The following is a 9,692-nucleotide window of genomic DNA, read 5'->3' on the forward strand; positions in this document are numbered from 1 at the left end:
GTCAAATTCGATCTCAGTCTTTCATGCTTGGATTAATTAATATTCGCTCTCCGATTGAGTTTGACTAACTGGAATTTGAGTGAATTTGTGGAAATCTATCTATTTGATGGAGAATTAATATTGTGGGTTTGCTTATGGTATTTGTTAGTTGAATGTTCTATTGGATTTTAGAAGCGTTGAAGATTAGGGATATATATGTAGTTTGAGAGTGTTGAAGGGGATGGCCTTGTGAAGTTGTGAGAATGGTGGAGGATTAAGGGAACTCGTATATGACTTCTTCGTCTTCTTTTTTTTCTTTTTTTTCCGATGGAAGTATATGACTATAGAGGGAATAGAGAATGATAAGGATGAAGTTTAAAGGGAAGTAGAGGTCTAGAGCTGAGTTCATCTTTCTGGGTTTCAAGAGAGAGGATTCATCTTCCTGGGTTTCAACACAAAGGAGTGAGGAGGGACCCAATAAAAATGAAAGAACCTATGAAAGGATGACACGTTTCCGTCCGCAATTTAACATTTTCACGGACGTTCGTTCTCGATCCTGACTGTATATATATATATATATATATATATATGCTCGATCATATTCTTTCTGACAACTACATATGCAGATATATAAGCACATGGCTAATACTGGTACTTAGTATTTTTCTTGTAATGATCGAACGTACACTAGCTATCATTTTCGTGATGATTTAGCTATTTAGAGATGGTTGATCTGAAAACTTTTAGGGCAAAACCCTAGGGCCTCCATGTACGTACGTACCAGTTTGTTTCTTTCTTTCTAGGATTCGCCATGATAGCTAGGGCAAAAACGGCGAGAATTCTTCCATGGCTAGACCATTCCTCTTGTGAGAGTTGGATATATGACGGGCGTAACTGATTTTCTCTCGCAATAATTCATGTCAATGCATTATTACTAAATAAAATGACTAAATGAGGTGCGCATGCAATTAGCTATCTTGATTGAGCAGCACTGGCTTTCCAAGAGTACGTCTGACATGAGAAGATAGAGAACCAAATAGAGACAAGAACAACTTGCTGCATAGTTTCATGACCGAGATCGAGATCGAGATCTCAGATCGGTCGACGAATACGTATTTCACTTGCAGCAAGTCATTCTTGGCTCAACTCCATTCCCTACCCCTTCATGCAAGACACTTAATTAGAATTGCTATTGCTTGGTTATAGGTTTCCTCAGTATTATTGTCAACGTATTTATAGGCCAAGCCAGCTAGCTAACTCGATCGGTTCCAGATAGATCGAGCTAGCTAGTTGAGGGTGTGCATGGATTCCATGTCTGGAAAATGTTCCAATTTTATCCAGCCATTCCAACTTCACCTAAAAGTGAAATTGATTGACCAACATGCAGGACTTTGATTCCCGTTGAATAACATACATATACGATCATCGAGATCCTACTTCAAATCTACTAGCTAGAGGAACAAAATCTGATCTATCTTGTTGATCGATTATTGGCTATATATTGCATGTGGGTATAGAATCCTCAGAAAGCAGACTAGAGACAGAAGAGATAGAGTTGACTCGATCGACGTCTCGTTTTTTCGAACTTGATCTCTTCCTCCAGATGTATTGGTTTTACAACTCATTGCATTTTGTAAGAAATTTTGGAATTTAAGCTGGCCAATTATCTGTTATATATATCCTCTGCTTTGGAATTACCTGTACCATAACGTAATTACGATATTTTAAGGTTGTGAATGAGTTTGCCTTAACGTAATTACTTGTACCATAATTCCATTGACTCAAATGTCTAGCTGAATTCTTAGAGTTTCTCCTCCCTAATATTTGCTTGACTATAAACCCTAACGTACGTGTGTACTACATGCATGGAAATGAATAACTAGCAGATAATGAGTGTACGTGAAGTATCCATTAGGTTGATTCATTTCCCTTTATGATATATACATGCATGTTTTGCAGCAAAAAGTATCCAAAATTTGAGTAGAGAATTCAAATTCCCAAATGTAAGAGAAATACTTCAAGAAAAAAGAAGAAGAACTGTATAAGTAGTTAATCTCTCCTAGCCTGATGGAGTCAAAGTAAAAGAAGTAAGAAGAACCAATTCCCGTTGACATCTAAGCAGCTACGTGCTTATGTCCCAACTAATACAACGCACGTACACCCTATCCTCAATCCCTCCTGATTTATTCCCATTATATTCTCATACAGAATCAATTATCTCTGTTATCCTCGAGAATGATATACTGTATTGATGGGGACATGTATATAATTCGATCTGCTTAAGTGCTAGCTCAACCCAACTTACATTCCCAGCTGCCTATAAATGTTCCAGTGAGCTGCACAATTTCTAGTCAAGTAGTTTTGTTGATTCAGACAGTAGGTCTAGCAACGAGCCGACAGACTGAAAGATGAGAGAATTTGATGATGAATGTAGTTTGTGTAGTCTTCCATGGAGAGAAAAAGAGTAGAGACATGAGCCAGGAATGACTTGCCGGCCGCGGGCACATGAGCCGTTGCCGGTATAGTCTTTCCTGAGCTCTTGTTTGCTCTCTTTCTCGTCATGCAAGACGCTGGAAACTAACATCATCCGGTGCATGCCGTGACTACAAGCACAACAACAACCAAAATGCATGTGTGTGGTGTACACATAGAGATAATGTAGAATGGGGCCTGGGAATTGATCAAAAGACAACAGCATCGACGGCCCCCGAAACTATCATCCTCCGATTTTTTTTAAATTCACTTCTATATGGTATTATATTACATATAGAATTAAGTTCAGTTTACCCTTTTATGGTTTGGGGGTGACTTCATGTTAGTCCCTACACTTTTATTTTCATCAGTTTACCCCTTGAACTCTTCAATTTATGTCTGCCGTGCCCAAATTCTCATATTCCGTTTGAATTGACCTTTAATTATCAGCAGTTAAGGTCCGATTTGGACATATAAGGTTCGATTTACCCAAATTCTAGATACTGGCCTCACAGTTAAGGTTAAAATTATCAGCAGTTAACGTCCGATTTGAACAGAATATAGGACATTTGGTCACGCTTGAGGAAAATTCAAAAGTTTGAGAGGTAAACTGATGAAATTGAAAGTATATGGATTAACATGAAGTTACTCCCAAACTTCATGGGTAAACTGAATTTAATTCTTACATATATATAGCTACATATATTGTTCTTTTTTATGCAAGTTTTCGTCTTAGTTCTTCAAATTGCTTCGGATGCAGTCACTTTCAACATGTATACTACTTTTCTTATCGAAAGAAATTAAAAACCCTACACATCTTTTCTTTTCTAATAATCAAATAATCATTCACTTTGAAATTTCAAACATAGTGATAATTATAATTTTTAACTTGAACAAAGAAGCCAATTAATCATCCACTGAGTTGGTTTAGATAATTTGTGTACGCCCTTAATTGCAATGAGGAGTTGTTTGTTGTCATGTAAGAGGATTCAATCAACAGTCTTTAGCACACGGCACGATACAATGTAGATATGGTTAAAATATATTACATAAATACAGTTTCGTGGTCGTGCCAACGAAAGGCTGAGATCACAATGTATACAAGAATTTTAACTTGATTAAACAAAAAATTTCACAATGAAATCCGCCATCCACAACAGCATTGTCACATCTTTGTCTAAAAATATATATAAAAAAAATAGACAACATACCGCATCGTTATTATATTATACTACAGGTAGGCCATTCATCAAACCATACTTCAGGAAATCTTCTATCCTTTTGCCCAAAATTCATAGCAGGAAAATCGTGACCTCTTGGTTGACAAGGACCCTTTTGTAGATAATATATAATCTGTTCATCTTCAACATTAAGATGATAACATGCAATTGGAGGACAATTAGCAGGAGCGTATTTTTCATTAGCTTCGAGAAAAACCATCTCTAAACTACTATATATCATTCTGCTTTTGTGTTTTTTGTCGGGGGTTAGTAACACCTTTGAGGTTTGTGTACTTGCCAACTCCTCCTTAAATGGACCGTTTGTTTTTTTAAAGTATGACTAATTTTAGTTTACCTTTATCAATTTTAGGTCAATCATCATGTTAGTCTAGTTTCTTTCAATTTCATCAAAAACACCAATCGAGTTCTAATTTTCATCAACCGTGTCTAAACATTATTTTTCATCCAATTCTCCCGTCATGTAATGACTTGCATTAAAAAGAAAACTAAATTTGAAGTCGTTAGGCCCACAGAAAAAGGGCAAAATAGACAAATTGCATTCAATCACTAAAGACTTAATTAAGGTTGTGATGAGAACGGAGATGTGTATCGATATGGGGAAAAATGGTTAGAAATGTTATTTTTTCGGAATTTGACTTTCTTCTTGATGTCACGTCATCACTTGACGGAGGAATTTGATGGAGAACGGAGGTTTGGACACGGCTGATGAAAATTGAGAGTCGAGGGGTGTCTTTGATGAAATTAAAAGAAAAAAGACTAACATGATGATCGACCTAAAGTTAATAGGGGTAAACTGAAATTAGTTCTTTAAAGTATCTAAACATATTTGTAGAATGAAAAGATGTTTTGGCTGTAATAATAGTTGGATGTTCTCCACCATACAATTCTTATCCAGAGCGGAGCCCTACTTTGAAATTAAAGTGTGGGGCACCTTATTTGACACACTTGTAGGTCACTTTTCCACATCTCCACCGTTCAGTGTCTAAAACATATGTGTAGATCATTTTTCTCAAGTTTCAAATTGTCTCCAAATTGGATGAAACTCGATCATTGTTGGCAATAGAAAAAAGTATTTGATCAATAGTTCAAAATGATTGTGTACCAATATGTAGTTGGCATATTAAAGAAAAATAAAATCTTATAAAATTTTACTCAAGGCTAATTAATTAGCTAATCGGCTAAACCATCTACATACTATTTGTGAAAAAACTCAAACCAACTTCCACAATAAAAATAAAATGAACAAGTGCATATAATATGTAGGGTTTAACCATACAACTCAAAAGTAATATGTCATACGAAGGGAGAAGTTAATAGTTTAGAAGTTGTTTAGAAGTCAATAGTTTGTACGAACACTTTTTCGCTTTTACCTTTGGAGCCTTTCCCTTAGCTACCTTGGGCTTCTTCAACGATGTATAATTGAGAGCAAAGTCTGAATAAGGGTTAGGTGGTGTTTGAAAAATGAGTACCCTTCCTCCACTTTCATTCTACAGTTCCTCTATTTTCCATCGTTCATTTTACATATATTCTACTTCTTAAACTTTGTTGTATTGCATTCACCAACATTTTTCAAAACCCCTCTTCGACATCGATAATCACTATGCAACATGGATGGCAACGCAACACTGCAATTTATATCAGAAAACAATATTATTTCAAAGAACGCTACACATTACGACCGGAAAATTTTAAACAGTAATAAAAACGATTAAAAAAATAAGACAATAAAGAAAACGAGAACCCTAGCACTTAGATGTGGTATCAAACACAATAAAATATAATCAAGTACTGCAGAATATGGGTTACCTTTTTGTTTCTTCAATAGCATACTATTCTCACTCCCACTCTTATTCATGTTCAAACTATCTTCAGCTTTCAACTACGCACACAATACCATAAGAAAAATCAAGAAACAAATATAAAAAATGATGAAAAACTAGTAACCTAATTAACAACACACATTGTTGATGGTGTCAAGTTTTAGGGTTTTCTAATCGAGACTGGAACTTTACATATACCCACCTGATTATCAACTCTCAATGCCCTCTTGATTTTTTTTTTGGTCCCAATGTCTTCATGTTTGCCTCCCTTCTCTCGCCCTCTCACATCTCAAATCGCCGTTCTTTTTTAATGATCTTTGCTTCTATCTCTGCGTGCATACCTTAAACTTTAGTTATGATATTTGATTTGCTCTCCTCCTAAATATACCTTAAACTTTGGTTATGAAGTTAAACTTTTTGTTTTAATCTTAGCCATTCAAACTTATTAAAAAACGCATCTAATGATGTGGGCATATCCCTATAAATGAACAAAAATAGATATCTCTCATTAGAATGGTCATATATATATATATATATGGCTCAGAGAGATGCAGAGTGTCATTGATCAACTTCAACAAGACAATAACTCACTTCGAAAAAAAAAATTGAAGATGACTTGAAAAAAGTGTTTGGGTCCTAACCGAAGAGTAATAAGGATTTTACTATTGACATGATCAAGTTGGCTTGTGAACTTGGTGTATCTGTGAATGATATGATAATTGCACTTATAGCCGAGAAAAAAAGGATTGTGTAGGGGAAGGTTAATGTGCTACAACGGTTTAGTTATGACCTTGGTGGCTTTGCTCTCAAGTTTATATATAATTAGGAAGAGTTGTTGGGGAAAGTACTCGTGCATCAAGGATAACAAGCTAAGGTGGAGGAGAGTAAAATAGTTTCCAGATTTGTTTGGGTTTTTTCTCAGTCTCATTGGAGTAATTGTTTCTTATCTCTCAGTCAATGTTCAACATTTAGTTCACCTTTACATGTTTGGACTTGCATATTATGTTTGTGTGATTGGTGAGCATTGTGTTATATCGTTCACAAAGAAAGAGATGTGTTATGAGAATATGTGTGAGAAGTTATATTGTCTCTTTTTGTTTTAAGACTGAGAACCATGAGAGAATTATGTAAGAGAATCTATGAGAGAATTTGGGATTTGAGGGATTGTGTTAAAGTTGATGTTTGGAACTTAATCGTTAGTGAATGGATGATTGTTACATAATATTAAGTATAATTCTACATCCTTCCACCACCTAATTACTTTGCAAAGATATTAATGATTTTGATAAATGTTGTCCTATCTTTTACTTCTGAACCTCTGTATTTGTTTCGTAATATTGGCATGTGTATATGATCGACTATAGAGATTATGACACTACATGATCCTTGGTTGTTCCTCTAAAACCATATAGCTCCCGATTTTTGTATGTGCTTATTCAAAAATAGCTGTGGTTTTCAGGCATGTCTTGAGGTGGTAGGTTATTGTGAAAGTATCCGAGACAAACATCATCTGACTAGACATTGTACCACGACACTTGCAGGTGATTCTTCTCTAACACTTTAAAGTATTGCGGGATTTGTTGCATCTGTTTTTAGATATGTGGTGACGTTGTAGAGTAAAAACATGGCTATTTATGTTAATATACAAAGTCACAATGGCCTGTGTGACTTATGTCACAGTGACACCAACACATTCTGGCCAGAGGCTCATGTTAAATCTGTCAATACTATATTTTTCACTATGGTCCTTATTCCACGGGTATTGTAGGCTATTCAAGTTTGGCTTCATAACATTTATGTGCTTTATGAGTTGTTAAGTAGTTAACAATCCTTCAGACCAAAGTCAGAAGGTATTCCTCACTATATAAATTGTAGCTGGTACTTAAAACTCAATATTGTGAAATTACAGTGTTCCCTTTATTAATTTATATGCTTCCTCTTTTTATCCTTTTTTTTTTATCTTCTTCCGAATGTGATTCTCACAAGTCCAGTTACATAAATATTTGGGATGACGCATGGATTCTAAGTTGTCCTAAGTACTTAAATAACAAACCTTCTACATGTCATATGAACATGGTACAAGATCTCATTGTGCTCAAACTAGAACCTGGAATAGAGTGAGATTACAAATTTACAACAAAGCTTTCCAAATGATATCATTCAAAAATTGTGTGCATTCCACTAAACAACAAAGTTGTATCCGATAGTTACTTGGAAACCAGTAAAAGAGGTAATTTTTTAGTTAAAACAGGTTATTGGATAGCCATATCTATTGTCATGCCAAATGATCTAGCTTCATCTTCTACTGGTGATCCATTTGTACCACTCTGGAATAAATTGTGGCAAGCAAAAATCCTAAGAAAAGTCCTCATCTGTGCTTAGAGAGCCTGTAACAATATTTTACCAACTAGAGCTAGATTAACCATAAAAAGCTATATTGGTCCAGTAAATTGTGTCTCTTGCCCTCATCCATATGAAGACATTGCAGATATCATGTGTGCTTGTCCTGTAATTAGGAATATCTTCTCTAGGGAGCCTCTCAAAACTTTATGCTATCATATCCCCTATTTTTGATTTTAAAGAATGGATGCTTGAACATACACTAACCCTTCATGCTGAAAAATTTACAAAAATTGCTTATGGTTATATGACTCTTATAGAGAAACAGAAACAATATGTTTTGGTCTCTAAAACCTCAATCTGCAGCTTATATTCTCTAATGTACTATGGATTGGTATCATGAATTTTTTGCAGCAATTAGACCACCTGGTTTAGGAAAAAATAAGCATAACAAACCTAGATGGAGTCCACCAGCAGCTGCGACCCTAAAATCAAATGTAGATGGTGCTTTTCTACATAACAACACTGAAGATGTAATTGGTGGCATCCTCATAAACTCTCAAGGTCAGCCCATTGTTGGTTTTGCTCATGATCTAACTAATGCCACTTCTGCCATTCAGCCTCACAAGAGTCTAGTAACTTAGAAGGTTTTGTGGAATAAAATTCCTACTGATGAGTTCTTTCAGCGTAGGGGTTCCATTACCTGCTCGTGTTGTCAGTTGTGCAGAAAGAGTTTCGAAAGCACACATCACCTCTTTATTACATGTGAAGTCTCTATATTTGTATGGAATTGGGCTGCTTCTATATTCAGGCTTTATTTTGACCCAGGTATATATGCTGCTAGCTGATCTTTTTGGTGATTATTATACTGCTACCCTTTCAGTTTCCTCTAAGTTCTTATATATGGTGCATATTGATTTGTAATTTATTATGGAGCTTATGGATGGAGCGAAATAGATTAAAGCATGATGGGGAGTTTAAGGAGGTTCTCTTTAAATAGAAACTAGTCTTGGCACTCAAAGAATCAATGTCCTTAGCTTTTGTTTCTACTCCCAATCCCCAGTCTATTCCTATCTTTGGTTTGTTGGGTCTTTCTCCCTTGAGACCTACGACCCCTAGAGTTGTCCATGTTTCATGGCAGCCTCCTCATATTCACTAGGTTAAGGTGAACACAGACGAATCATTTCATGACCATATACACTCAAGTTATGGTGGTATTTTCAGAAATCATGAGGCATCTTTTGCAACTCACGCTCATGTGTCTAGTGCGATTGATGCCGAGATGTTAGCAGTCATTGAGGCAGTGCACATTGCCTGGGTTAATCAATGGCACAATCTTTGGTTAGAGGTTGACTCATTTATATTGTTTAAGTACTTCAGGGTGCCTTTGTCTGTAACACCCCATACCTAATTTTACCAATTTACCGGGTTTTTTATGGTTTACTGAGGAATTTAACCGTGCTTGGTAACTTAGTAAGTAAACGCTCGAGTCTATTTTCGAGTATTTCTTGAAATGTCAAATTATTCTTTTAAGGCCCCGATGTCTTAGTAAGCGTCAATACGAGTTCACCGGTGTCTTCGATTATTTGTCAGAGTTTCAAGCTATTTTCTACGATTTATTGAAGGTTTGGTAAAATAAATTAATATTATGAAATTAGATTATAGCTAATTTAATCTAGGCTATCAAATCTGTTAGGGTTTTGATCTTGCCCGTTGGATTAAGTATAAAAGGAAGAGAGGCAGTTGACTTCGGTCAAAAGCCCAATTCGGGCGTTGACACACACACACACACACACACACACTCTCTCTCTCTCTCTCTCTCTCCTCCTCCTCTCTCTCT

The sequence above is a fragment of the Fragaria vesca genome, linkage group LG4, assembly GCF_000184155.1.
Source record: "Fragaria vesca subsp. vesca linkage group LG4, FraVesHawaii_1.0, whole genome shotgun sequence".
In the NCBI taxonomy this organism is placed as follows: Eukaryota; Viridiplantae; Streptophyta; class Magnoliopsida; order Rosales; family Rosaceae; genus Fragaria; species Fragaria vesca.